A 26,052-nucleotide genomic window follows, 5' to 3' on the forward strand; every position below is an offset into this window, starting at 1 on the left:
TGCTGATCGATCAAGCTTATGGATGCTGCTATAATATCAAATATCATGTATTTATGTGCTTTGCCTGTACAAAAAAAGGAAGGGTGAAGTGAAACTATAAAAGAGATACCCAAGGGTTGGTTTTAGATGTGTGGATACATTGTGTATCTATTCATTGATGAATAAATGGTTCTCATCATTTCAGAAGTTCAAAATGTTGTTTTGTTTTTCTTTGACAATGAGGTCACCATATTGGTCAAGATTTATTTCAAGAGGTGGGGCCAAGAGGGATGAGAAATATGGTTTAAGGAGGAAAGCAAGGGGACATTTATACCCCATTTGCAATTGGTATATATAAGCACAATGAGTACTGCAGCCCTGTAGAGCACCTGTTCTGCATGCAGAAGATCTCAGGTTCGGTCCCCGGCCTCTCCAAGTAGGGCTGGAATAGACACCTGCCTGAAACCCTGGAAGTCAATAGTGAGCTCGACTGACCAAGGGCCTGCCTTGATGTAAGGCATGTTCCTAGCTGACTCATCCTTCTAAGTCAAAGAATAAATATGGACACAGAAACCATTCCCTAGTCAAGTTAATTATTTTTAATGAAGTTGATTGTGGTTCCTTTTCCCCCTGTAGCTTATTACTTTGGAAAACAGTGAAAATATTTGGCATCTCTCCCTGACCATCACAGAGACCACTTTGTCCTTCCCATTTCCCACTTTTCCTTCATGGGTTTAGTTGGCTCTCACATCTCCGTTGGCTGATGCTGATTGATTGTATTAATATCACTGTAAATGTTACATAATCTCATTTTTATAATATTTGGGGGGGCTATTGTAACACCAAATGCCTAGCCTTTTTTTTGCCAAGCACAGGACTATTGAGTTCAGAATTTCAATAGGTGATGAACACAGCTGGTTGTGAAGAAATTGAAGGCTTTATTACAGCAAAGATACAAACAGCTAGAATGGAGCTAAATAGCTGTTCGAGTAGGATTACAAACAGCTAAAATGAAACTAAGTAGCTAACATGTTACCTCTCTACCTTCCCCCTGTCTCTAAGTGCTCTTATCTCACGGCTGTCTCCTTATGAGCTGGAAACCTCCTAACAGCACAATTATAAATTTTGCCTGGGAGGGGTTGAGTCTTCAATCTTCTTGATTTTGCTTCTTGATGGTATCTTGGAACTTTGCTAGCCCCTGGAGGCTTAATCTCCCTGATCTAGGGGTCCTGTATTTATCCTTCAAAGACCCCCTGGGAGTCTTTGAACCTATTAGATCACTATCTCCCCATCATTCAGGTAGCTGGTTCCCCCTTCAGGTGATGTCTGATCTTGTCCTCATGACATCTTGGGTTTGAGAATGCAGCTGCATTCTCAAGGTTGCTTGCTTTGATTATCAGACTACTTGTTTACATTAGCCAAGTGAGAACATTTGTAAGCCACTTAGCTCATCACCAAGCTTGAGAAAGCCATAAACAAACCTACCTGACAGAGCAAGTGCATGGGACAAACTGCATTGTTTTGGTTACAGAGCAAAAACTTCCCAGACTGGCATAGAGAAACTTCCCAAATGCTATGATTGTGTCAGGAAGCCTGCATTTTGAGCTTCCCAGACTCCAATTCAAAGCAGTAACATATTTCAAAAGCAATCAGCACCCCCCATAAATCAGGGGGTTGGGGCAATAATTAAGGGACAGAAGCCATTCACGTGTCATTTCTAATCTCCTCGATGTACATCTAGATTTCTTGCAGTGATTGGCTATACAGCTATGGAAGAATGAATGGATGAGATTTATTGTGCCATGCCTCATGGGGGGGGGGAGCCTCCATTCTGCATACTACATTGGATTTCAAATGGTTGCTTTGCAGTTAATGGATTTATAGTAGGTCAGCTAGTGCTGGATAGTTTGGGAAGCATGCAGATAGCCATAGGCAACACTCGGGTTTCGATTATCCAATAAAAGGACCCTGAGTCTGAAGCAGGGATGGGGAACCTGTGGCCCTCCAGATGTTGCTGGACTACCATTCCCATCATCCCAGATCATTGGCCATGCTTGCTGGTGCTGATGGGAGTTGCAGTCTAACAACATTTGGAGAGTCACGGGTTCCCCATCCCTTGTTTATCAACATGGAGTTTTCCTCACTAGGACAGATATTGCATGTATTGTACATGTTACTTGTCCAGTTTCCTTTCTCCCAGCTCAATCCAAATAGCAACATCCGAAACACATTCTCAGTGCTGGTGAAATGGGGTCATTTTTATAGTTCTAAAATTGCAGAAATGCCATAGCACATATAATTATTTTTATTTTTTACCACCACATGGTGTATGGGATGGTTTACACTTTCTACAGTGAAGTTCTGGCACTCTGCATGGAGCATTCCCAGCACTGAAGGGATTAAGGTAAGTCCCATTTGTACAGACCACCTTGTGAAAATGTTCTTTTGTGAATGTCCTAAAATTAAAAGTGGTCCATTCATCCTCTATGAAAATGAAGGACCAGTTTCTGTAGCTGTTGGGGAGTGGGAGAAATTTTCCCATAATTTTTAGTGTGCATTTTCAAAGCACTCTGCCTGCTCAGGTGAAAAAACTCTTGGACTAAAGGTTTCAGCTGAACACTACTTAAAAATAGTATTTGTGGATTTTTCCGATTGTTGTATTCAGCAATGATATACATCATTCAAAACAAAATTGCTCTCACTAGCTCTACCTTAAAGCAGTCACCTTGTTCTAATGTCCAAGAAGAAAACAAATCATATTTATATATTAACCCCATGTATGAAATATAGAAATTATTATTAGAATTTATTACCTGCCCTTCATCCAAAAGTCCCAGGGTGGGTTACAACAATTTTAAAACATATAATTAAAAACAGTTAAAAACAACCTAAACACAGAAACAAAGATTCTGATCTAATATATATATAAACGCGTCTGTTTCCCATTACAGTTGCAACATTTGAATGGTATTTTTAATGTGGTGAAAATGCTTCCAAAAGTGGAGACCTGGGCTTTCCACAACTGCAAGGAACTATTGTGATTGTTGTGAGTCCTTTGGGGGCCATTTGCATAGGAAGAACTATTCATTTGGATTTGGAGTGGGAGTGAGGATAAGAGAACGTGTCCCCCTCTGGTTTGAGATGATAAACTATATTGTGTACAAGTTCTTTCATTTAACAAACATGTTCACTGATTAACTTAGCCTGAACCTCCCCAGATTAGCAATGCTCCTTGTGGCTCTCCTCCTGCAGCAGGAGAAAAACTGAACACATGTAATAATTACATCACAACTAGACTACTGCAATGCGCTCTACATGGGGCTACCTTTGAAAGTGCCCCAAAACCTCTGCTTGTTCAAAATGTGGTGGTCGGATTGCAGACTGGAGCTGGGTATTGGAAACTTTCATTTCCAGACCTAGCTCAGATTCAAAGTTCTAGTTATGATGTTTAAAGCTATATATAGTTTTAAACCAAGATATCTGAAGGACTACCTCCTCTGCCATGTGTCTGGTGCATATTGATATTATCTACCGAGGCTTGATTGTCATTTTTAAACCTACACTTGCATGGAATAAGGGAGACCGTTCTCCCTGTCACTCTGGAAGTTCCTGACCACTGTAGTTCCTTCTGTCCCTCTCCCTATTGGCCTTCCACTGCAGCACTAAGATTTTCCTCTTTGGAAAAGCTTTTGGCTTTTATTGTACTCCTTGGGTGTGCCATAATTGGTACAACTATAATGTTCAAGTTCCAAAGATATCAGAAGCCTGCTCCATCGTAACTTGGAGCAGGGCTTTCAGCACAGCTGCCCCATTCTGTGGAACAGCATTCTTGTCGAGATATGACAGGCGCCCGCTATCTGCACTTTCTGGAAACAATTGGCAACTTTTTTGTCCTGACAGGCTGGATGAATGCATCTCTGCCATGAGTGTCTACTTTGTGTTGCTTTTAGAAATAATCTGCTGCTGTTTTCTGTGTTGTTTTAACTTTTTAAAGCTGTTTTTATTGTATCTTGAACATCGTCATGAAACACATGTGTGGAAAGCGATTTATTCATTTTTCTTTTTGCTGCTTTTAATTGGGTTGTATCCAATACTCCACGTGCATTGTTCTGCTAGTGCTATGGGACTTCTGTTTCCTCCCCCCCCCACTGCACTGCTTAAAACTGCTCTGCAGGCTCCCCGAACCATCCAGAGCTGAATTTGAGGGCATGAAGGAAACAGAAGAGGAAAAGAGGCTCCACTGTGAGCATGGAAGTCTGTCATGCTAGTGGAGCTGCAGCATTGGACGTGGCCAGTTGTTTTATTTGCTGGCTTGCTATTCTTATTGGTTTGTTGTTGTTTATGTTTATGATTTCTGTTGGTAGCCAACTTAAATTGCATAAAGGAAGATATAAATTTCTGAATGAATGAATGAATGAACTAGCTGCACATATTATTTATTTTAATACATAGCTTTTCCCATCCACAAAAGGAGTACCTCAAAGTGGCTTTGCAAGAAAATAAAATAGCACCCCTAATGCAAGCATGTAACAGCCTGTTGTTTAATTAACTAATGTGGTTGTCTTTTCTTTTAAAATCAGTGGGACAAAAAAAAAGAAAGCTTAATTTTGGCTGGATCATGCCCACAACATTTTCTCCCCCCCCAATTTTTGATGTGACCATTTACACTTTGTACAAACATTAATGTTGATTAGCCAATATAATTATCAACCAGGCTTATAATATTCTCAAGACTGGATGAATATCTTGTTATTTGCAGATAAGGAGCTAGTCGGTAAATGATCTTAGTACCATTGCCATGTTGTAAAAAATGTTTTGACACTGAAGTTGTCATCAGTAGCTGAAACTTATGCAGTTTTACAAATCATAATATCACATCTGTAACACTTTCCTGAGACTCCATCTGTGAAAACAAGGAAGTGAATGAGAAAATAAAACTAGATGGTGCAGTGAATATTACTGATTTTTAAATGGAGGTTTACTTTTTTTTGTAGCACTATTACATAATGTTATTCAGAGTAGGCCCATCTTAATATTTCCCATCTACATACCTGAAACAGCAAGTTCAAGAAATATATGCATTTGTCTGTGTTCTGATTTTCTTGTGATCTGAATTTCTGAGAAAGAAAGCAACACACTTTTAAAACCAAAAGACCAACAGAAAAATGAAAATATTTTGGAAGGCTTTGATGCTCCTTCTGAAAATATCTTTGCATTCCATGCAAACATTCTTAATAGCAGCATTTCCAGCTTCTGCTGGCTAGGGCACACTCCCCCGCCCCTAAAGTTGGAAGTGAACTTCACTCTTAAACTTGAAAAAAGTTTATTTCTACAATGTGTAAGACTTGTCTACCCTCAGTCTTACTCCAGAAGCCATTGTTTAGGGCATGCCAAATGATTGAAAGAAGCCAAGATTGGTGCAAGGACTCATGTAGAGTCTCTGAAGATAGTTGTCGCTGAGGATCGGTTCTTTGGGGTCACAGAAGGCTTTTTAGTGGTTTTATATATACGCAGCTTGGCAGTGGGGACATCATGGAAGAACTCTGGGTGTTTGCAAGAATTTTTCCAGTGGAGGGCAAAGTAAAAACTCCAAACAAACCAGCCAACAAAAACAGCTAGCATCAAAGAATAGGCCTACCATTTCTGGCAGATTTGGGCAGCAGCAGCAGCAGCAGCTTATAATGCACAGCAAATCCCCACACGGTGGTTTGTGTATGCTGTGTTGGAGGGCCCTTGCAACTTTGGAAACCCTTCTGGCTCTGATTCAACATTACAGTGGGAAGTTCCAATGATCTGTATCAGAGTTTTACCAGAATGCCTTGCAAACTGAGTTTATTGTACAGCCTTAAGTAACTCTCATTTATCTGAACTTTACATACGCCAGGTGTCTGGTTTATTCTACCAGTAGTACTGAAGTGTTTGTGGTTTATCACTTTATTCAAATATTTCCTAGTATATTTGTGCATTTGGAGGCAAGGTAGAGTCTGATAGTCTTATGTTGAATAGCATGAGAAACAACTTGGCCCATCACATAAGTACTTTAGCAGCTGGTGACCTGAGAACTGTTTTGCTGAAATAAATCACCTAAGTGGAAAAAAATCTGAAAAGCCGCAGACAGTGGAAACTTGACAAAGCCTTTGTTGGCGATAGTTGGAGATGGCCTGAAAATTGAGTCAACTGTTTTCCTCTTATTTTCAACACCTCACCTATAAAAACCTGATATCCCTGAAGCTGCCGTGCCTCAAAAGGTATCGGACAGAGGAGTGCCACAAAACCCTGTTGTATAGCTCATTGCCACTTGAATCAAATAAAGATGCTCTCAGGCTCAAGAGGTTTTGAGTTTGTTTGTTCTTTTGGGATCAATTAAAGCGAAAGCTACTTGACAGAACTTAGGATGTTTCAATAAAGCTGTAGGACAACTTTTTCCAATGGCCTACAAAACCCTACCTATAAAATAGTACTGACAAATATTATGCCCGTCTTGGATTGCAAGGGTGAATATTAACATGTGCAGCTGGGTCTTTCAAAGTCATATCTATAAAAGGCAACTCCTGGCTCTACTGTGAAAAAAGTACTCTTGTGCTTGGGGTTAGCTCAAGATATTTTGCTGCTCTAAAGAAAACTTTGCAGTCTGCAGTGTCTTAGAAGGTCACAGGGGATGCAACTCAGAGCAGGCCTGCAGCTTTGCTGCTGATTTTACCAATATTGCCACCCCAAGCATCCGCTTGGATTGCTTGTGCAGATGGGCTGGCCTTGGAAAAGAAAAAGGCAGGGGTGGGATTGGTTCCCCAAATACAGTCCTGTTGATGCCTCACCAGCTGACAGCATCTGGAGCGATGACCTGTAACACAGGGGGAGGGAGCATTAATGGAAGGCCCTCCCATAATTTGTGAAGGACATTTTGCTCCACATTGAGCCATACTAGGAACAGCAGGGATCCCTAATAACATCTGGCATCTGTCTTATTTGTTCCCCATCTCTCCACCTTAGTTTCTGATGTGGCATGCCCCCCACATAATTTAAATAATGCAAAAATAACAATAATGCAAATCTACAAATGGTAAAGAGAGGTGGCGGGTTAAAAACAACTGACACACATAAAAACAGCAGTTAAAGCAGAAGGTGGCAAAGCAACACAGCAATCAGCAAAAGCTGAAATGTCTAAAACCCAAAACAATACATTGCAAAAGCCCAAAACACCATTAGAAAGGTTCTCTAAAAATAGCCATGTTTTCAAAGGCCGTGGAAAAGCTATTGAAGAAGTTTCTGAATGAATAGACAACGGGGAAGGGGTTCCGTAAAGGGAAGACGATGAGTGTTAAGGTCATGTCTGCTGTACTCACCTATTGAACATCAGATGATGGGGGATGGCCCTGCCCCACAGCATTGCTCCCCACTAACAACATAATTCGGCTATATGATAATATAGATTACCTGCAGAAATGAACCAACCTTGCCAAGGGCCAGGGATAGTCTTTCTTCAACCCTGTCCTGCCTGAACACTCTGACGTCAGTCACGAATGAGGAGCTGTGCTTTTCTTTAATAGGTTTATTATAAGATTTCAGTTCAGAGCGCTTCATGAATCAATTTACAGGTTACACAGGATTCAGCATCATTACTAAGCTAGACTAGACACGACTATACAGTAGGGCCCTGCTCATATGGCAGGTTCTGTTCTGGACCCTCGCCGTAAAACGGAAATCACCATAAAGCAAATCCCATTGATGACAATGGGACGCGTCGTGCAAAAATGACGTCAAAATGGCGCGCGACAGAAAAAACCACTGTAAAAACGGAACAAGCGCCTTAATGCGGGGACTTTCCCTAATTGAAAGCCACCGCATTAGCGAATCGCTGTAAAGCGAAGCGCCGTAAAGCGGGGCCCTACTGTACTGAACTAAGACATTGTCACAGCAATGAGATATGCTCCCTCATCCGACTTAAGTTAGGTTGGGCAGGCACCCTACTTGCGTGAACTGAGTGTCACTATTGGGAGCGTGTGTGCACCTGAGCGCTCCACCTCAATGGAGCCATTGGGATGCATTGTTCTTGCCAGTGCAGGCACCTCCGTGAGTGAGGCGAGGGCAGCCACTCTGCCTCAGCAGGACCCTCCTTGTTGGAGGGAGGGGCAATGGGTATGGGTAGAGGAGGTGCATCAGCAGGGTGACAACTGTCTCACTGGGTTGAACATCCTCGGGAGTAAGGGGAGCTTCAGTCCAGTCCAGTCCAGAGTGAGAGAGTTCTCAGAGTCCTGGCTTTAGGAGAAGGACTGTGAGGGGAGAGAGACTCGGCTGCTATCAGGGGAGGCTGTTTCCACCTGCCTTGCCCCACCCTCCAGTCTCAAACGCAGCTTCTTTCGGAGGACTTTTGGACCTTTGGGTTGGGCTGTGGGGATTGGGGGAGATTTTTTATTTCAGCTTGGGGGTTAGTTTTTAAATATTTTTGCTTTGATTTTAAATTAATTGTTGTTGTTGGGGGTATCTAGTGTGGTTGTGGGATTTTAGGGTGTTTTGGGTGGTTTTAAGGGTGGGTTCTGGGTGGTTTTAAGGGTGGGTGGCCTGCCTGAGTTGCGGACTCCAGCGTCAGGGGCATGTGTAAATCAGGGGGGAGTGATGGGAGGAGGGTGGGAGGCCAAGATATAATGAGACTGGGAGGCAGATGCTGGTGGAGTGCCAGAGGCAGGCCATGTCAGGTAAGAGGAACTAGGGAGAGATACGTAATATCTGTCCCTTGCTCCGGGCCTGCCCAAGACCGAAAGATAGCTGGGGGATGTGGGACTCCATGTTCTAACCTTCTGTTGCTGCTGTGCAGTGCCAAGTCTGTTGCCCCAAAAAATCTCTCATCCATGACATGATATTGGATGAGGGTGCAGACCTGGCATGCATTAAGGAAACCTGACTGGATGAGGCCGCGGCTCCCATCCTTGAGGCCATGTGTCCAGCTGGGTTCCTATATGCACAGCAGCTGAGGGTTGGAAGTCGGGGAGTGGGAGTGGCGGTCATCTATCGGGGGTCCTTGGGTCTCACCAGACCTCTCATGATGTTACAAAAGGGCCAGGTCTTAAATATGGGCCTACCTGTTATGGCCCCTAATTCCCTGTTTGGCCGATCAGGAATTAGAGACGAGACCTATTATGTTTCAAAAGCTTGCTTTTATTCCTTTGCAAAGGGAGAGATCACCATAAAGTGGGCTCTCCTCTCAAAACAGACAAACATAACTTTATATAGGCTTGTTATACGTCACATACATAATCATCAAAGCATCACAGTATCAAAGTGCATTGCTAATCAGAATAAATGATCCATCCGGCCTGTTTCCCATGGCTCACTTCCCTGTTCCTATCCCAAGTTCCTCTTTCCTTGACCTCTCCTTCTGCAAGCTATGTGGGAAGGAATATCTCAAATGCTGAGAAAGCATAAAAGCAGATATTTTACTTTTTGCAGACATTAAGCATATGTTCCATTTTGCGCATATTGGCCTCATTGTCACAATGAGACCAAGGTTGCTGATTGCATGTACTGGAGGTTGGGCCCAAAGGGCAGCTTAGGGATTCTGCTCGTGTACCGCCCACCCCATTGCACGATGGACTCCCTGGCCGAGGTGCTGGAGGTGGTCTCGGATGTGTGGGTGCAATCCCCCAATTTGCTGGTGCTGGGGAATTTCAACGTACATGCTGAGGCCATCCTTACAGGGGCACCTCGGGATTTCATGGAAACTATAGCTTCCTGGGAGGTGCACCTTATTCCCACAGGGCCCACCCATGTAGCTGGTCATGCACTTGACCTTGTATTTGTCTCGGGAGAGGAGGGGAGTGATTTGAAAATGGGGGCTACATCTCTTACCCCCTTGTCATGGTCAGATCACTACTTGGTGAGAGTAGACCTTTCGATGCCACACACCCTCTGCGAGGGTAAAGGACCCAGTAGGATGGTCTGCCCAGGTGCTTGATGGATCCTGATGGATTCCTGAATGTGCGTGGGGACTTTATGGAGCCTGCAGATGGGCACTCAGTTGAGACCCTGGTGGAGGAGTGGAATAAGGCGATCACTGGGACATTAGACCGGGTGGCTCTGAAACGCCCTCTCCCCCTGAATAGAGCTCAGACAGCACCATGGTATACTCCACGGTTGCGAACTCTGAGATGGGAGGTGATATGGCTAGAGCGCCGGTGGCGGAAATCTCGCTCTGATGACGATCGGACACAGGTTAGAGTGGCTGCAGCAGCCTACCATGTGGCAATAAGGGCAGCAAACAAGGATTTTTATACTGCCTCTATTGCGTCCGCAGAGTGCTATCCCAGGAGGCTGTTCCAAGTGGTCTGAAGCCTGGTCGATCCAGTTGCTTCGGAAACTATGGAACATTCTAAGACCTCCTGTGATGAGTTTGCAAAGCACTTTGCGGATACAATCGATCGTCTAAAGAGTGCGATTCCGCATGCTATGGATACAGTGAGCGAGCCAGAGTCGGCCAGTGGTTCTCCGGTGGTGTGGGATCGGTTCCAGCTTATTCCTTTTGATGAAGTGGACAAGGTGCTTTCAACCTTAAGGCCAAGCACCTGCTTACTCGACCCTTGCCCTTCATGGCTCATTATGAGCTGCAAGGACAGACTGGGAGAGGGGATCAAGGTGGTGGTAAATGCATCCTTGGAAGAGGGCGTAATGTCATCAGCCCTCAAGGAGGCAGTAATCAAACCAATTTTAAAGAAGCCCTCCTTGGATCCCCAAGATTTGAACAACTTTCGCCCAATCTCAAACTTACCATTCTTGGGCAGGGCGGTTGAGCTTGTGGTGGCAAAGCAGTTGCAAGCGCAATTGGAGGAAGCAGATTATCTGGATCCATTTCAGTCGGGCTTCAGGCCTGGATATGGGACTGAAAGAGGCTTGGTTGCCTTGGTGGATGATATGAGGAGAGCATTGGATGGGGTGAGTGCACCTTCCTCGTCCTCCTGGAACTCTCAGCAGCTTTTGATACTGTTGACCACGGTATCCTTCTGGATCGCCTGGAGGGGTTAGGGATAGGGGGTACTGTATTGCAGTGATTCCATTCCTTCCTCTCTGATAGGCACCAAAGAGTAGCATTGGGGGATGAGGTTTCGGACCCTTGGCCTCTCACTTGTGTGGTGCCACAGGGCTCCATCCTCTCCCCGATGCTATTTAACATCTATATAAAGTCGCTGGGGACTATCATCAGGAGATTTGGGCTGCAGTGTCACCAATATGCAGATGACACATAGCTCTATCTCTCATTTAAATCTTCACCGAGGTTGGCTGTAGAAACCCTATCCAAGTGCCTGGAATCGGTGAGTGGCTGGATGGGAATGAACAAGCTGAAGCTGAACCCTGACAAAACTGAGGTACTGTTCGTGGGAGACAAGGGAAGGTTAGGGGATTTAGACCTGGTGCTCAGTGGGGTACAGTTGCCCCTGAAAGACCAGGTCCATAGCCTCAGGGTCATTCTTGACTCCCAACTGTCCATGGAAGCTCAGGTTTTGGCTGTGAGCTGGGCTGAACTGTATCAACTCCATCTGATATGTGGCTACGCCCCCACCTTCCCAATCATCTGCTCCCATCGGTGGTACATGCCCTGGTCTCCTCTCGCCTAGACTACTGTAATGTGCTGTATGTGGGGCTACCCTTGAAAACGGTCTGGAAGCTGCAACTGGTACAGAATGCAGCGGCGTGCCTGATTAAAGGCAGCCGCTGGCAAGATCATATCACTCCAGTGCTAAAAGAGTTGCACTGGTTACCAGTTGCTTACCGGGCCCAATTCAAGGTTCTGACCTTTAAATTCATATACAGTTTTGGCCCAGTCTATCTAAAGGAGCGCCTCCAGCATCATCAGCTATGCTGCCCAACAAGATCAGCCTCAAAAGACCTTCTCTCCATCCCATCAGTCAAAACAGCCAAACAGGTGAGGACTAGAGAGAGGGCTTTTTCAGTTGTGACCCCCACCCTGTGGAATTCCCTCCCAAATGATCTCCGCCATGCCCCTTCTATGATGAGCTTCCGCCGGGCCTTGAAGACCTGGCTCTTCAGGCAGGCTTTTGGGGTGGGTTAGATTTTATCTTCATTGTTTTTAGATTTTTAATGCCTATGTATTGTATGCCTATGTTGTACATCGCCCAGAGTGGCTGGACAGCCAGCCAGATGGGCGACTAATAAATAAATAAATAAATTAAATAAATAAATAAACAAATAAAGAAGAATAGACAACTTCATGGAGGATAAGGCAATCAGTAACTACTAACTCTGATGTACATGTTCTGCCTCCACTGGTGGAGATAATGTGCTTCTGAATACTAGCTGCTGGAAACCATAGGAGGGGAGAGTGATCCTGCGTGCAGGTCCTGCTTGCGGACTTCTCATAGGCAGCTGGCTGGCCACTGTGAAAACAGGATGCTAGACTAGATGGGCCACTGGCCTGATCCAGCAGGCTTTTCTTATGTTCTTATGGCTTATACAGTAATGAGCATACCTGGCTGCAGGTAGAGTCCCACATACCATTGGGTCTAGTTAACTTTTAAATTTCCCACAATGCTGAAGAGCACCACTATGTCTGGGGGATTGGGAGAAACTAAAAGGTTGGCTAGATTCACCTACCTAGCACGGCACAGAGCTCTAGGTCCATTTTTTTTATATAAGGAGGAGCAGGGCAGGCATCCGGAGTGGGCCATGCCAGCTGCCCAAGAATGCCAGGTGCTAATGCCAGCCCTGCTCCTAAGTATAAACTGGAAATGTCCTATTCCAACTACCAAAGTCTTGCTCTAGAAGCTAGTGAAAGTACATATTTCTGCATTGTAAAACAGTATTATCTTAATTTCCTTCTACTTGTGAGGGAGGGAAAAGACTTCACGCTATAATTGAGTTTGTGGTATGAGGCCACTATTGATTATGCTTCGAGTCAGGAAATATTAAGTGTACACCGATGAAAAAAGTAGATGTAAGTCTTCCATGTAACTCAATAGGAGGTTGGGAGAAAATATTTATTTCCCTCAGCTGGATGAAAATCTGAGTATAATTGTAATATAGCAATCATTTAAAAGAGGGGGGAGGGTAAAATACTACCAGCTATTAAAAAAAATAAAACAGCACAGCAACTTTTTAAATTTGACTTGCAGCCAGATTGAAACTACTTTAAATATGTGCTCCATAAAAAAAAAAAAACTTTTCAAGCTTTTACCAATGCTTGCATCAAGATTCTTTTGTATGGTGTTTTAGTAATGTGCAGAAGCATGTGTGCACATCATTAAAACTGAAATTTCCTGGTTCACACTGTCCTCAGAGACAGGAAAAATCAATGGCTATAAAAAGCAATTGAGATATCAAGGATTTTAATGCAGCTGGGATTGGTTATGTCTACCAACATCCAAAAATCCAAAGTGGGGGTAAAAACTGTCACCTCCCACCTCCCCCATTGTCTCCCAGTAAGCAGTAGTCATGTGACCGACCAGAGGTCAGATGAGCGGCAGCGACCCACCATGATGTCTATAATATTTATCTCTAAAACTGAAGAAATGTTCAAACTCTGCAAAATCAGATATTATTTATGTATTTTTTAAATTTGTTAGTTGCTTATCTACACACATATGCACACTCAAAGCAACTTACAGTTAATAAAAAAATAAAAAATAAAGTAAAAGATTAAAAATAATGTAAAATGTTGAAAACAAAAACAGCACATAAGGCAGTGGAGCAACCCTTCTTAGGAAGGGTACACCAAATCCCTACAAAAGCCTTCCAAAATTAAAAACCAAATGCCTGGGAGAAATAGTTTTGCCTGGCACCTAAAGATGGATAATGGTGGCACCAGACATACCTTCCTGGGGAGAGCATTCCACAAATGGGGGGCCACCACTGAGAAGGCCTGTTCTCATGTTGCCACTCTCTGCACCTCCTATGGATGGGGCACACAAAGAAGGGCCTCCAATGCTGAGCACAGGGTCTAGGTTGGTACATACAGGGAGAGGTGGTTCTACATTTTGTGATGCAGTCATCCATACACAGATTCAAAATATTTAAAACATTGACTCAGAATTTTCTTATGTTTGTTTCAATGCTAGTTAAATCTCCATTAGTTCACTTACTTCTGGTAAGAAAGGGAAGGAAGATATAAAAAAGACAACAGAGCCAAGAACTGTGGAAAGACAGCCTTTCATATTTAAGGCTAAATTGACATTTTCAAAATTTAATTAAAAATACAGAAAATTATACTCTGGTCCTTGCTCTTGTGAACCTATATGAATAATTTTAAATAATCAAAAGGATGGGGGAGGAATCATTAAAATGTACAGTGAATGTGAGACCTCACCAACACATGGGAGGAATTATAAGAGAAGAATGTAACAATATTTGAGCATGAATATATATATCAAGCCATACCATAAACACTTCCAAACCTTGAACTAGGGGACTGCCAGGAAAAACAGAATATCTCAAAGGGATCACTCTACACCATGCCACACCATCTCTCACTGACTTTGATTGAAAGCCTCCTATTGATTTCCTTGGACTGGCCAAACCCCAGGGAAAGCAAGCTAGTCCTATCTCAGAAAAGCTACAATCTGGTTGGTGAGCTTTTGAAGAATGGCATACACAGGAGGCTGATCATATATGTCATTTACACCAGGAGTTCAAAAATCAAGCCCCAACACACACACACACACACACACACACACACACACACAGAGAGAGAGAGAGAGAGAGAGAGAGAGAGAGAGAGAGAGAATGGTGTTTTTCAACACACATGCACACACCTCTGTTCAAACTAATTTGGCTGAAAATTGTGTTGTAAAACATTACATTAAGGAAATATCCACTCAAAAGAAAATTCATAACAGTCTTGGAATATTAACCACTTTATTTGTTAGAAAGGGGATATATACCTGAACTAAGAAGGGAATACTCAACCTGCAAAGAGATTGTTATTGCAAAGCATTCTCCATCTTTTTGTATTTTTTGTGTATATATTATTGCATAGGATTTTCAGGTCAGAAGCATCCCAAACCCTGAAATTTCAGGGGCAGCCCCTAGTGATATCATGGGGGTGGGCCCTAGTGAGGTCATGGGACAGGCCTTAGTGATGTTATTAAGCATGATATATTAAGTATCAACCACAGTTGCTTGGAGCATACAATTCAAGCAAAAACATTTCTTTGATTGGAAATTAAGACAGAAATCTTAACTAAAAGATGGTGTTCCCAGGTCCAGCTGAAGGGATGGGATCTCACCTTCTCACCTGCTTAGGCAGCCTGGGTAGGGTACATTTAATCTAGACTACTTGCTTCAGGCAAAAAGGTTTAAGTGCCCTCAGGCCAGGCCAGTCACCAGAAGGCCACTGTAGAAAGAAGGGAGTCTAGTGTTGTGGGGATGTTAGATGGCAGCACTCAGGAGTGAAGATGGATGCGCCTGAAGGCTACAATTCTAAATAAACTTACTAAGTGCCTAAACTCCATAGAACTCAATAGGACTTACTTCTGAGTAGCTATGGTTTGGATTGTGCTGTTGTTAAAGCTTGTCTAGGGATTCTCTGCAAAGGTATCCATATCCAAGCAGTGTTGACAACCTTCTGCCTGGAATGCCAACGCTGCTATCTTTCCGGCGCCAAGTTAAAACCTTCCTATTTTATCAGGCATTTTAATTTTCTCTATATATGTTTTTAATCTGGTTTTAGATTGTGGATTTCTATATATATATCTGTTTTGTATTGTTTATGTGATTTTATTATATTCATTCATATTTGTTGTACACCGCCCAGAGAGCTATGCTAGTGGGGCGGTATAAAAATTCAATAAATGAATAAATAAATAAATAATGCCCTGCCCCTGCCTTTTAATGTGGCTGCTCCAAACTTCTTTAGACGTCACCCTTCACTTCAGAGAGGTTTGAGAAATGAGTAAGAGTTAATAAGATTCTGTACCCTTTTCTGTCTGTGCTGTGGGCTGCGATAAACTCACTTTGACAACCAACCCAATTCCAGTAATAACAGAGAGAAAGCACATATTTATTTATTATTTGATTTATATACCACCCTTCCTCCCAGGAGGAGCCCAGGGCGGCATATGGCTTGGTCTACCTTCACAGGCAGTAGCCTAGGATCAACAGCAATTGTAGCCACACTTCCCAGTATGTGAATTCTCTTTTTCCACTATTGGGCAAGAAACAAATTGTCATGCAACCAACAAGGTGCATCATCAGTGGGTTTAATGGGATTGAGCTGAGCACATAGAACCACTGTTGTTGCTTCTATGAATGTAAGGGAGTGAGGTTAAAGGTAAATGAAATGCAAATAAAAAAGAAAAAGAAAAGACAGTGATGATTTCCTAAATGCAATACCATATTAACCACAAGATTCCTATGAGTAAGGCAGAAAACTCAGCATCCCACAACCAGTCAGAATTCCTAACTGAAAACCAAACTAAAAAAAATATTGGCAGCCAGTAAGCCAAGGTCACAGAAATCCCCATAAAGTACAACTTGACCCGGGTTCTGCAGTTAGTGCAGAATGCTGTGACATGATTGCTGACATGAATGAGACCCTATCAGTGCATAATACCTGTGCTCTGAAATCTGCACTGATTGCTGATTTGCTACCAGATCAAGTTCAAGGTGTGCTTCCATGTTACACATGCCACATAGTACTTGTTCTGCTCTTGTAAAAAATCAGTCCTTTAATGTAGCCGCATCTATGCTTTGGAACTCCCTGCCTATTGACATTACGCAGATGCCTTCATTGTACTCTTTTCAGCACCTGTTAAAATCATATTTCGTTAGGCAAACTTACCCAGGCAAGTAGAAGCTATTATGTTTGTTATATGTTTTTAACTCATTGTTGGTTTTATTATTTTGAATGTTTTTAAATACCTGCATTTAACTATTTTTGCCAATAAACTTATTGTTTTAATTCCTTTTGTAAATCGCTTTGAGGGTTTTGTTTTGTTTTTACAATAAAGCAGTATATAAATGTTGGAAATAAAATACATAAATAAATTTTGGAGTCACTGTGGGCCTTGGGTCTCTTTAGACTTTTAGGAACAAAGGAATCTGCCTTATATTGACTCAGGCCATTTGGTACCCTCTAGCTCAGTACTGATGACATGGATTAGCATTGGCTCTCCAGGATTCCAGGCAATAGTCTTTTCCAGAGATTGAATTTTGGGCCTTTGCATGCAAAGCATGTGCCCCGCCACTGAGCTACAGCCCTTCCCCTATTTAAAAAGTATCTTTTAACATTGTTCTTTTCAATTGACTAATGCATGCACAGCATACCTACGGCAGATCTACACCATTCATTTCAAGCACATTCCAACACACATTTGAAACACATGAATCCCACCGCAGAATCATGGGAACTGTAGTTTGTTAAGGGTGGTGGGAACTATAACTGTGAGCGGGAAACTGTACTTCCTAGGATTATTTGGGGGAAGTCATGTACTTTAAATGCAAGTTGGATGTGCTTTAAATGTATTGTGTAGATGTACTTCATAAACTGGTGGCACCTCCTCTAATTCCATATACAGAAGCTGACTTAACTGGTGTTTGAATTTTCCTTCATCACTAGCAATGAGACAGCATCCCTGGGGGAGCAGACTGCTTCAGGAGGTCACTCCATCTTCTGCTGCCTGAGATGGATGCCTCACTCTGCCTAATGACAGGGCTAGCCCTAGGTGTGTCCATAGATATATACAGGAAGTGCATGCTGTTGTACCCCACTGGTACATATTAATTTCCCACCCTACAGGATTAAGAGCAGCTTTACAGGGGGTGGGAGAGCAGATTGGGGAAACCAATATACCCTCCCCCACCCCCGGAACCATTGACTGATTTGATATTTAACTCCTGGACTCTTGCACAGCTCCTTTTAAGTAAAAAGAATTTTGTGGGGTTAACCAAGAACATTTATCTTGCATACTTACAGTTTGGTCCACACCAGAGCTTGGAAAAGTTACTTTTTTGGACTACAACTCCCACCAGCCCATTCCAGTGGCCATGCTGGCTGGGGCTGATGGGAGTTGTAGTTTAAAAAAGTAGCTTTTCCAAGCTCTGGTCCACGCTAAGCATCAAACTAGACCTTACTTTAGTTGTGTGTTTGAATCCTATGCTTGGGATCCTCCTTGTCTTCTTCTTTAGAAAAACCAGCGGCAAATAGCAGCTTTATGGGCAAACAGCAGCTCTGGAGATTGTAGCAGATGGAGAGGCTGAGTGATGTTCCAGTTGGTCATGTTGCTGCTGCTTACCAGGAGTAGAGGGGGAGGGGCAAGATGGCAGTGAGGTCAGTGTGGTACCAATATACTGGAAGAGTCAATCTAGATTCTAGTGCATTGGGCTATGAGGGCCTCACAGCCAATTCACCTCCCCTTCCTCCCAATAAGAAGCAGCAGTGACATGACTGTCTGGAAGTCTGGTGAGTGGCAGTGCCTCACCATACCATCCACTAGTGTTTGGAGGACAATTTTCAAAGCAAAAACTGCTAGTGTTACCCCTCTCCTTGTGCTATATTCCCAAACTGGAATGTACACCATTAAGGTGTCTGACTTAGAGCTTTGCGTAAAGGACCTCCTGCAATTCACTCTATTTATGGGTGGAAATTTATGGCAACCACTTCATTAAATGTCTCCAGAGAGAAGGAGAAATTATCCAACCATTTCCTAGGGGTCTCTCTCTCTCTCTCTGGCAACAGCAGCAACTGCACTGACCACCATTACTGCATCTTCCACACTGCCATGAACTTAGTGTCATTCTTGAACTCTGTGGATAATGGTGGCTGCCAGAAAAAAACTGAGAATACTCAGATAAAATCCTGCCATGGCATTTTTCTAGCTCCAGAGGGGTGTGTGTATGTGTGTTAAAGAGAAAGAAACATCTTAGAAATTTTCTCAGGAAAATGTGTTCTGAGAAATTTCAGCTCAGCTGTGGTTTGATTCTAAGATCGTGTTTGTCTGGAATAAAATGTGTCATATTAATTATAAAGGTAGAATCTATGGATTTATTTTCCTTTCCCCCTTATTTGAGCTTCCAGGCAATCCCCCCTCCCAAAGTTTCATCACAGTACAAATCAGTTAAATGCCAACTGGTCATTTTCCTCATCTTATATCCACTCAGCACCTCTTACATCATTAATTATATCTCTGTAAATATTTACAGAAAACAGTTCGATGCAGATTTCTAGTAGCAACTATGCTTATGGTCTCACATAAACAGGATGGACCGTTCTCATTCATGAAAGAAAAAAAGTACTACGAGGACAGAAAGACAAACAGTGGCCTAAAATGATTTGACTGTGGAAAAGTGATTTTATGCGAACTATCATCCTGTTCCAGTCAATAAAGGCTAGTACTAAAGGAGTAATTCCCCTATTGTTAACCCTTTTGTAACAATGGGTAGAGAACCATACAAAAATTTAAACATTTCTTGATTTAAAAAAAGAGAGAGTTTATCTTCAGGAAAACAAAGAGTCCCAACCAAGACATGTTAAACATTTCCAAATATACATTGTGGCATAAACTTTCATAAGCCAGGGCCTACTTTGAAGATGCACACATTTATTAAGTGGGATTTGGCCCATGGTAGCTTACAGGACAGTATATTTGGTAGTCACAAAGACTCTTGTCATATTTTTTTGGACAACAAACCAACACATCTTCCCTTCTGTAATTTATCTGCAGCAGCAAATTTTCAAATGAGATTTAACCAACTTCAGAATATTTGCACATTTTCTTTGGATCTGATGAACTCAACCAATGTAATATTTAGTATTTCTTCCAAACATTTAGCTTAGGTCATCATATACTATTGTGAGAAATGTGAATGTGAATTTATTAACTTTCAGTCATTTAGTGGAGTAGCACAGTCTGTACCATATGTGAACAGCCAACCACTATTATCCCAGGGGGCATGTCATTTATCCACTTTGCGGCATGGAACATTTCACTGAAATGTGCTTCGGTCTCGAGAGAGTTACAAAGTAGGAAATATAATATCTTTTTGTTGCATTAATTATCAGTGAACCACCCCGGCAATACCCCCCTTCAGCTGAACTATGTCACAGTTGTGATTTATTTCCATGGTTCAACCAGTTCTAATCTTGAAAAAATACCTGAGATTTTAAAATGAAAGCATTTTCAAAACGAATTATATACATTTTTTTAAAAAAGCATAAAAATTAATGAATATTCCTTTGCAATGGATTTTGATCTTGCTTTATCTTCTTATCCAATGGGGTTGGTTTTCCTCTGTATTTAAGACTGGTAGCATCTCTGAAAATGCTGAAATCATTGTGATGAATGGAAAAGACAACCTTACAGTAAGGGGCATGGAGGGTGTGGATGAGATGGGAAGCTCAAGAGACCCAAATACACAGGTGCATTTATCTCTCAAATCCAAATACTAGTCGTTGAACTTTCCCTTTGTATGCATCTATTTAATTGACTTACTTGAGGAATGAAATCCAACAAATATATAATATAAACTTTTATTGGGGGGGAATACTCAGGGCACATTTCAACTGCAAGTTCTTCTTGTTCAAGAAGGTCAAGTCCCACTGTTTTCAATGAAGCTCGTGCTGAGGTCCTACCTGATGGATAATGCCTTAACTGAGGAATCCTATACACACTAACCTAGGAGTAAGTCTACTGAATTCAGTGGAATTTAGGAGCAGACATGTAATAATGTGCCCTGTAAGACACTGAAGACAGAGCTAGATCTCATGATGGAAACAATTCCCAGCCCATGTGTCCTTCATAAGTTCAGTGTGGGGTCAGTGTGGAGCTGGGGGAGAAATTGCAGGAGAGAACTGAAGGGCCAGAAGTGATTGCTTATCCTTTCCCCACCTGCCAGTTCTCCCCTGCAAATGACCTGCCAAGCAATTTTATTCCACCCCAGCCCCCAGCCTGGCTCTTAAACTTGAAGTGACCCAGTAAGGGAAAACTGGCTGTGGGGTTCATTTGCAGCTAAAAATTGGTGGGTTTGAGAAAGGTGAATCACCCTCCCACTCTACAAACCTCTTTTGCAAGTGTTCCATCCCCACATCCTTCTTATGTTATCCAGTGCAGGGCTTGGGACCATGTAACTGCCAATGCAATGTCTTCACAGGCTGATTCTACCATTGGGCAGAGTGAATGGAATGGAAGGGCAGCAAATTGATATTTAATTTCTTTTCAGTGACAGGGAGGAGCAGAGGTGCTTGCGGGATGGTCTCATATGTCAAAATAATTTTGCTTGTGGGAGCAATGGCACCATTTTCTGCAGGAAAATGCAGGAAAGTGTCCTGGGTCAGCCCTGTGTCTAGTCCAGGGAATGGGAACCCGTGGCACTCCAGAAGTACAGCTCACATCATCCCTGACCATTGGTCATGCTGACTGGGGCTTATTGGAGTTGGAGTCCTGCAATATCCAGAGGGGCACAAATTGCCCGCTCTTGGTCTAGTTTTTTTCTAAGCCACATAGCTTGGTAAGCAAAAGGTTCTCTCTTTTCCATTTATATTAGGAATATAGTAGGGCTCCTCTTCCCGGCGCTTCGCTTCCCGGTGTTCCGCTAATGCGGCGGCTTTCATTCCCCATTTTAAAGCCAATTTTTGTGCTTTTGAGGCATTTTGTGGCATTTTCGTGTCATTTTCATGCGACGTGCCCCATTATACTCAATGGGGTTCTGCTTTACGGCAATTTTGGCTTTATGGCGGGGGTCCAGAATGGAACCTGCCATATAAGTGGGGCCCGCCTGTACCTAAATCTATTTAACTAGGGGCTCTGCCCCTACTTGCTTCCAACCCCACCTACTGTCGCCAAAGCACCCCCCTTCCCCAGCTTGCCAAAGCCCCCTTTCCCCTCACAGGTCACTAGAGCTCTTTCCTTCCCCCACATGTCACCAGAGCTCCCCCACCCCCCACTGGCTGCTGAACCTCCCCTTGCCCCCCCAGCCACTAAAGCTTCCTCTGCCCCCCATGGGCTGCAGAACCTCCCCCTGCCTCCCACAGGTTGCCACCTGGCCTCTGCAGTGCTGCTTTCACTGCCACCAGTCTCCTTACCCAGCCTGCCACCCAGGCCACAGCTGTTGAGGCTTAGGCCATGGCCATCGAGGCCCAGGCCGCATAGCTCGCTGGTTTGCCCTGCCCTTGCTATGATGTTGTGACATCATGACGGCATGAGGGCTTACATTTTTATATAGAGAGAGATGGCTGATTATAACTGTTTCAAACATTTTAATAGATTTCTTAAAAGAGGCAGCTGATAAGCTAGTATTGAGAGAGACTTATCTTTAGATTTACAGAGAACAAATGCCAAATATTTAAACCATTCATTCTCCATATTTCTGAATATGTTTTCATTCTACAAAGGGAATGGAAGGAAGGATATTTGATTTGGACTTAGGGAGACCTCTGAAAAAATACTGTGAGCAAATTAAGACAGATGAAAATTGTTGGGCTTTTCCCCTCCCCTTGAAAGCTAGCACATGCCAGTATTTACATAATTACACATGGCATTCATTTTCCACTTGTAACTAATTAGGAGCTGAAATGGTTTTCTTTCCATTCTCTCTCTCTCTCTTTTAAATAAATAAAAGTACCCATATTGTCCACATGATGAATTAAGCTATACATCTATTGTTACCTTATTACTGCAACAATTGTAAATGGCCAAAGAGCAAAACAATAGCCCCAGTTTCTGGGAGAACTCACAAAACAAGACAAGAAATTATGAGAACTACAAAAATCAAACATGCCTACGAAATGAATGCTGCTGTATCCATCAAAACAATGTTCTTTATGCATTACCCTTAACTATTTGAAACTTATAATAGCATATGTGAGCTCCAATCCAGATTATACAGCCACATGGCTGTATGCTATGGTCAGCATGGATTTTTCGCATACCACAATGTTAAATTGAAAATACCCAGGTGCCATTCTGATGCTTCCCATAAGCTCATTTCAAAACAAAACCTTACAAAACTTATAGTCCTGAACTCAGAAATGCTTGCTTAACAAACCTCTCAATTTTCATGGCGATACACAAAACAGTCAGAGAGAATCGAGAGTTCAAAGCATAAAAAGTGAGAGGAAAAAAACAGACTCCTTTGGGACTTTTTTCTGTCAGAGTTCTCATAATTTGTTGAAATTAATTAAACATCAGCCATGTTCACTGAATACCTGTAATCCTGTTACTGACCTTGCCCCATACTCTGACCTTCATAAAAAATGCCTGGCTGATTTTTAATTAATTTAAGAAATTTTGCATTGAACTCAATGATAATGTCGGACATGCTCAGTAAGAACCAACTGTCAGTGTTCTAAAAGCCAGACTCACAGCTGCTTGGCTTGCCTAATCAGGGGCCACACCCAAACCAGACCTTTATTTCACTTGATACAGTCATAGCTTCCCCCAGAGAATCCTGAGAAGTGTAGTTTGTGAAGGGTGCAGATAACAGACCCTTATTCCCCTGACAGAGCTCCAGTGGCCAGAGTGGTTTAACAGTCAGCTGCTCTGACTGAAGCTCTGTGAGGGAAACAGGGCATCTCCTACCAACTCTTAGCACCCTTCACTAACTACACTTCCCAGGATTATTTGAGAGAAGCCATGATTGTCTAAAGTGAAATAAAGGTCTGATGTGGATGTGGTCAGGGAGAGCTTTGGTTTAAATTTGGGTGGGAGGCTGCATGTGAATGCTGTAGAATAAAAAGGTGGGGAAACACTGAAAAGCAATGATACTGTTCAAAATGTTTTCCTTTTGAAAAGGAAAGGGGCTTTCCCTCTGTCCAGTGCCCACCCATCTAATCTCCTCCTTCCCCTCCCCTCTTCCTTCCTCCCTCTCCCTCCCATTCCTGCCCTCCTCCTCCCCCCCTGCCCCTCCCCCAGGTCAGTTTCACCTATCGCAAGCATGATTGCACAGCAGTAAATTCCACTGAACTCAAAAAGCATGCATATGATCAACCCTGCCCTCCTCTCCTCTTCCCTCCTCTCCTCTCCCTCTTGCCTCTTCCCTCCCCCTTCCTTCACCCCTCCTTTCCCCTCCCCATCCTTTTTCAATCCCCTCCATCCCCCTCCCCCATCTCTTCCACCCTCCACTCTCTCTGTCCCCCTTCCCCATGGTCAGTTTTACCTATCCTAAGCATGATTGCCCGGGAGTAAATCCCATCGAACTCAATAAGCATGCAAATGATCAAACCTGCCTTCCCCTCCTTCTCCCTCCCATCACCCCTCATTTGCTCCTTCCCTCACCGTTCTGCTCCCCTCTCCCCCCTTCCTCTTTCCCTCTACTCTCCCCTCCCCCATGGTCAGTTTTACCTATGCTAGCCATGATTGCATGGCAGTAAATCCCACTGAACTCAATAAGCATGCAAATGATCAGAACTGCCTTCCCCTTCCTTCCCCTCTCCTCTCCATTTCTCCTCCCTTCTTCCTGCACATGTTACCAAATTCTGCACATTACCAAATTCTTCCAAGCTACACAGCAAGTGGATTGGACTGTGAAAGACCAACCCAAATTGTGTCTGCATTTTGACAACTTTGTAGGGCAGTACAATATCTCAGAGAGGAGTTCAGGTCTCCTGCTCCCCTGGTGCATTCACTATAGCTGCTCAATTTCCCTGCTTTTTAAAGTTGGATAGAAATATCTGTGGGCTATAGATACATTCTTAAACATCAAGGTTTTTTGCCTACTAGTGGATTCTATATATGAAATGGGAGTTCTGTTGTTATGTGCTGGATTGTGAGCATTCTTGACCTACAGCCAGTGGTGCTGAGCACCTTGGACAGCTCCTTGAAAGTTCAGACTAAAACCCAGAGTGGATTCACTGTCCCATTGACATTGGAGCCACCAGTCTCCACTGCCTACAGCTGATAGCAGGGAAATTCTGCTATAACCTATAGATCATCACCAAGGTTTGTAGAAGCATTGCACATAAAAAGCACTCTTAAGGTGATTTAAAAAGCTGATCCAAGTTCAACAAAAAGCTTACCTTTCTCAAGAATACACATATGTTGAAGCTTCAGCTACTTTGCACACACACATCACTGAACTAGGGAATTAGCCTTGGGATATCAACCATTCTGCAGTATTTTGTTGTATCATAAAGCACGAGTGGTTAACCTTTGGCCCTCCAGATGTTGCTGGACTACAACTCCTATCATCCCTCACCACTGGCTATGCTGCCTGGGGCTCATGAGAGTTCAACATCTGGAGAGGCACAGGTGAGGCACCCGGATAGAAAAGAACAACTCACAATTTATTTGTTCCCTTCTGTTTTTCAGCTATACCATTTAATCTGCAGTACTTCTTTAAATGTCCAGCCAAATCTGACTTACGTCAGCAACAGAGCTTATGTCGTCGTTGGGCTCATGCTGTCCAGCTAGACCTCAATCCTGTATATGCAAGCCTCCTTGATGGTAAAAATGGGGAAATCATTATCTGGCACACCAATGTACTGGTTCCTTATAGAACATCTTACATTGGAAAAACTACAAAACATTTTTAAACAACAATGAATAAAGAACCTACAAAAGAATCTAGTAATGCCTATTAGTGACAACACAGGAAACCCCAGAGATCTTGATGAAACCAAGGAACATTGATTAGTAAAAATTATAAATTTGAGATCCACCAGGAGGCGCCATTATAGCCTTCTCTTGCACTGGTGAAAGCATAGAAATTACTCAAAATGCAGCTTTTAATATTTTCCTCTGCTTATACTAGAACAAGCCATGAATCTGACCGCTTCCAAGTCTCTGTTTAATATTGCATTTAAATAACTCTCATTAGGCTCTTGAGAAGATAAATGAGTTAAGAATTTTAAGCTGCTTACAGGCAAAATATTCCAAACCACACTAACAGGGCTGAGCTGAAAATTCCCTGTTTGCATTTTTTTTTTCAGTTGTAAAACTAGAAAGAACCTCAGATTTTTGGTAGAGTGGAAATGTCTCACCAAAACTCCTTAGATGTGAATACTGGCCTTTTCAGAAACCTGTTCAGCCTTCTTGTCTGCCCTAGTTATGGTTTCTTCCTACATCATGGATTAATCACACAGGTGATCCCTGTAAATCAAGAAAGACAATTGCTCAGTGGTAGAACATCTGCTTTGCATGC

At 42.9% G+C, this 26,052-nt stretch overlaps 1 long non-coding RNA gene across 1 annotated transcript; it reads right to left on the minus strand.

Annotated features, from left to right (window-relative positions):
• Nucleotides 1-4,453: 4,453 nt before the first annotated feature.
• On the minus strand, nt 4,454-25,947 carry LOC133386731 (uncharacterized). The gene is made up of 4 exons (XR_009763253.1): nt 25,892-25,947; nt 10,739-10,979; nt 5,031-5,096; nt 4,454-4,882 (listed from the first exon to the last, which is right to left on the minus strand). It is a non-coding gene; the product is annotated as an uncharacterized LOC133386731 (long non-coding RNA).
• Nucleotides 25,948-26,052: the final 105 nt, after the last annotated feature.

This window comes from Rhineura floridana, chromosome 6, assembly GCF_030035675.1.
Source record: "Rhineura floridana isolate rRhiFlo1 chromosome 6, rRhiFlo1.hap2, whole genome shotgun sequence".
NCBI classification, from domain to species: domain Eukaryota; kingdom Metazoa; phylum Chordata; class Lepidosauria; order Squamata; family Rhineuridae; genus Rhineura; species Rhineura floridana.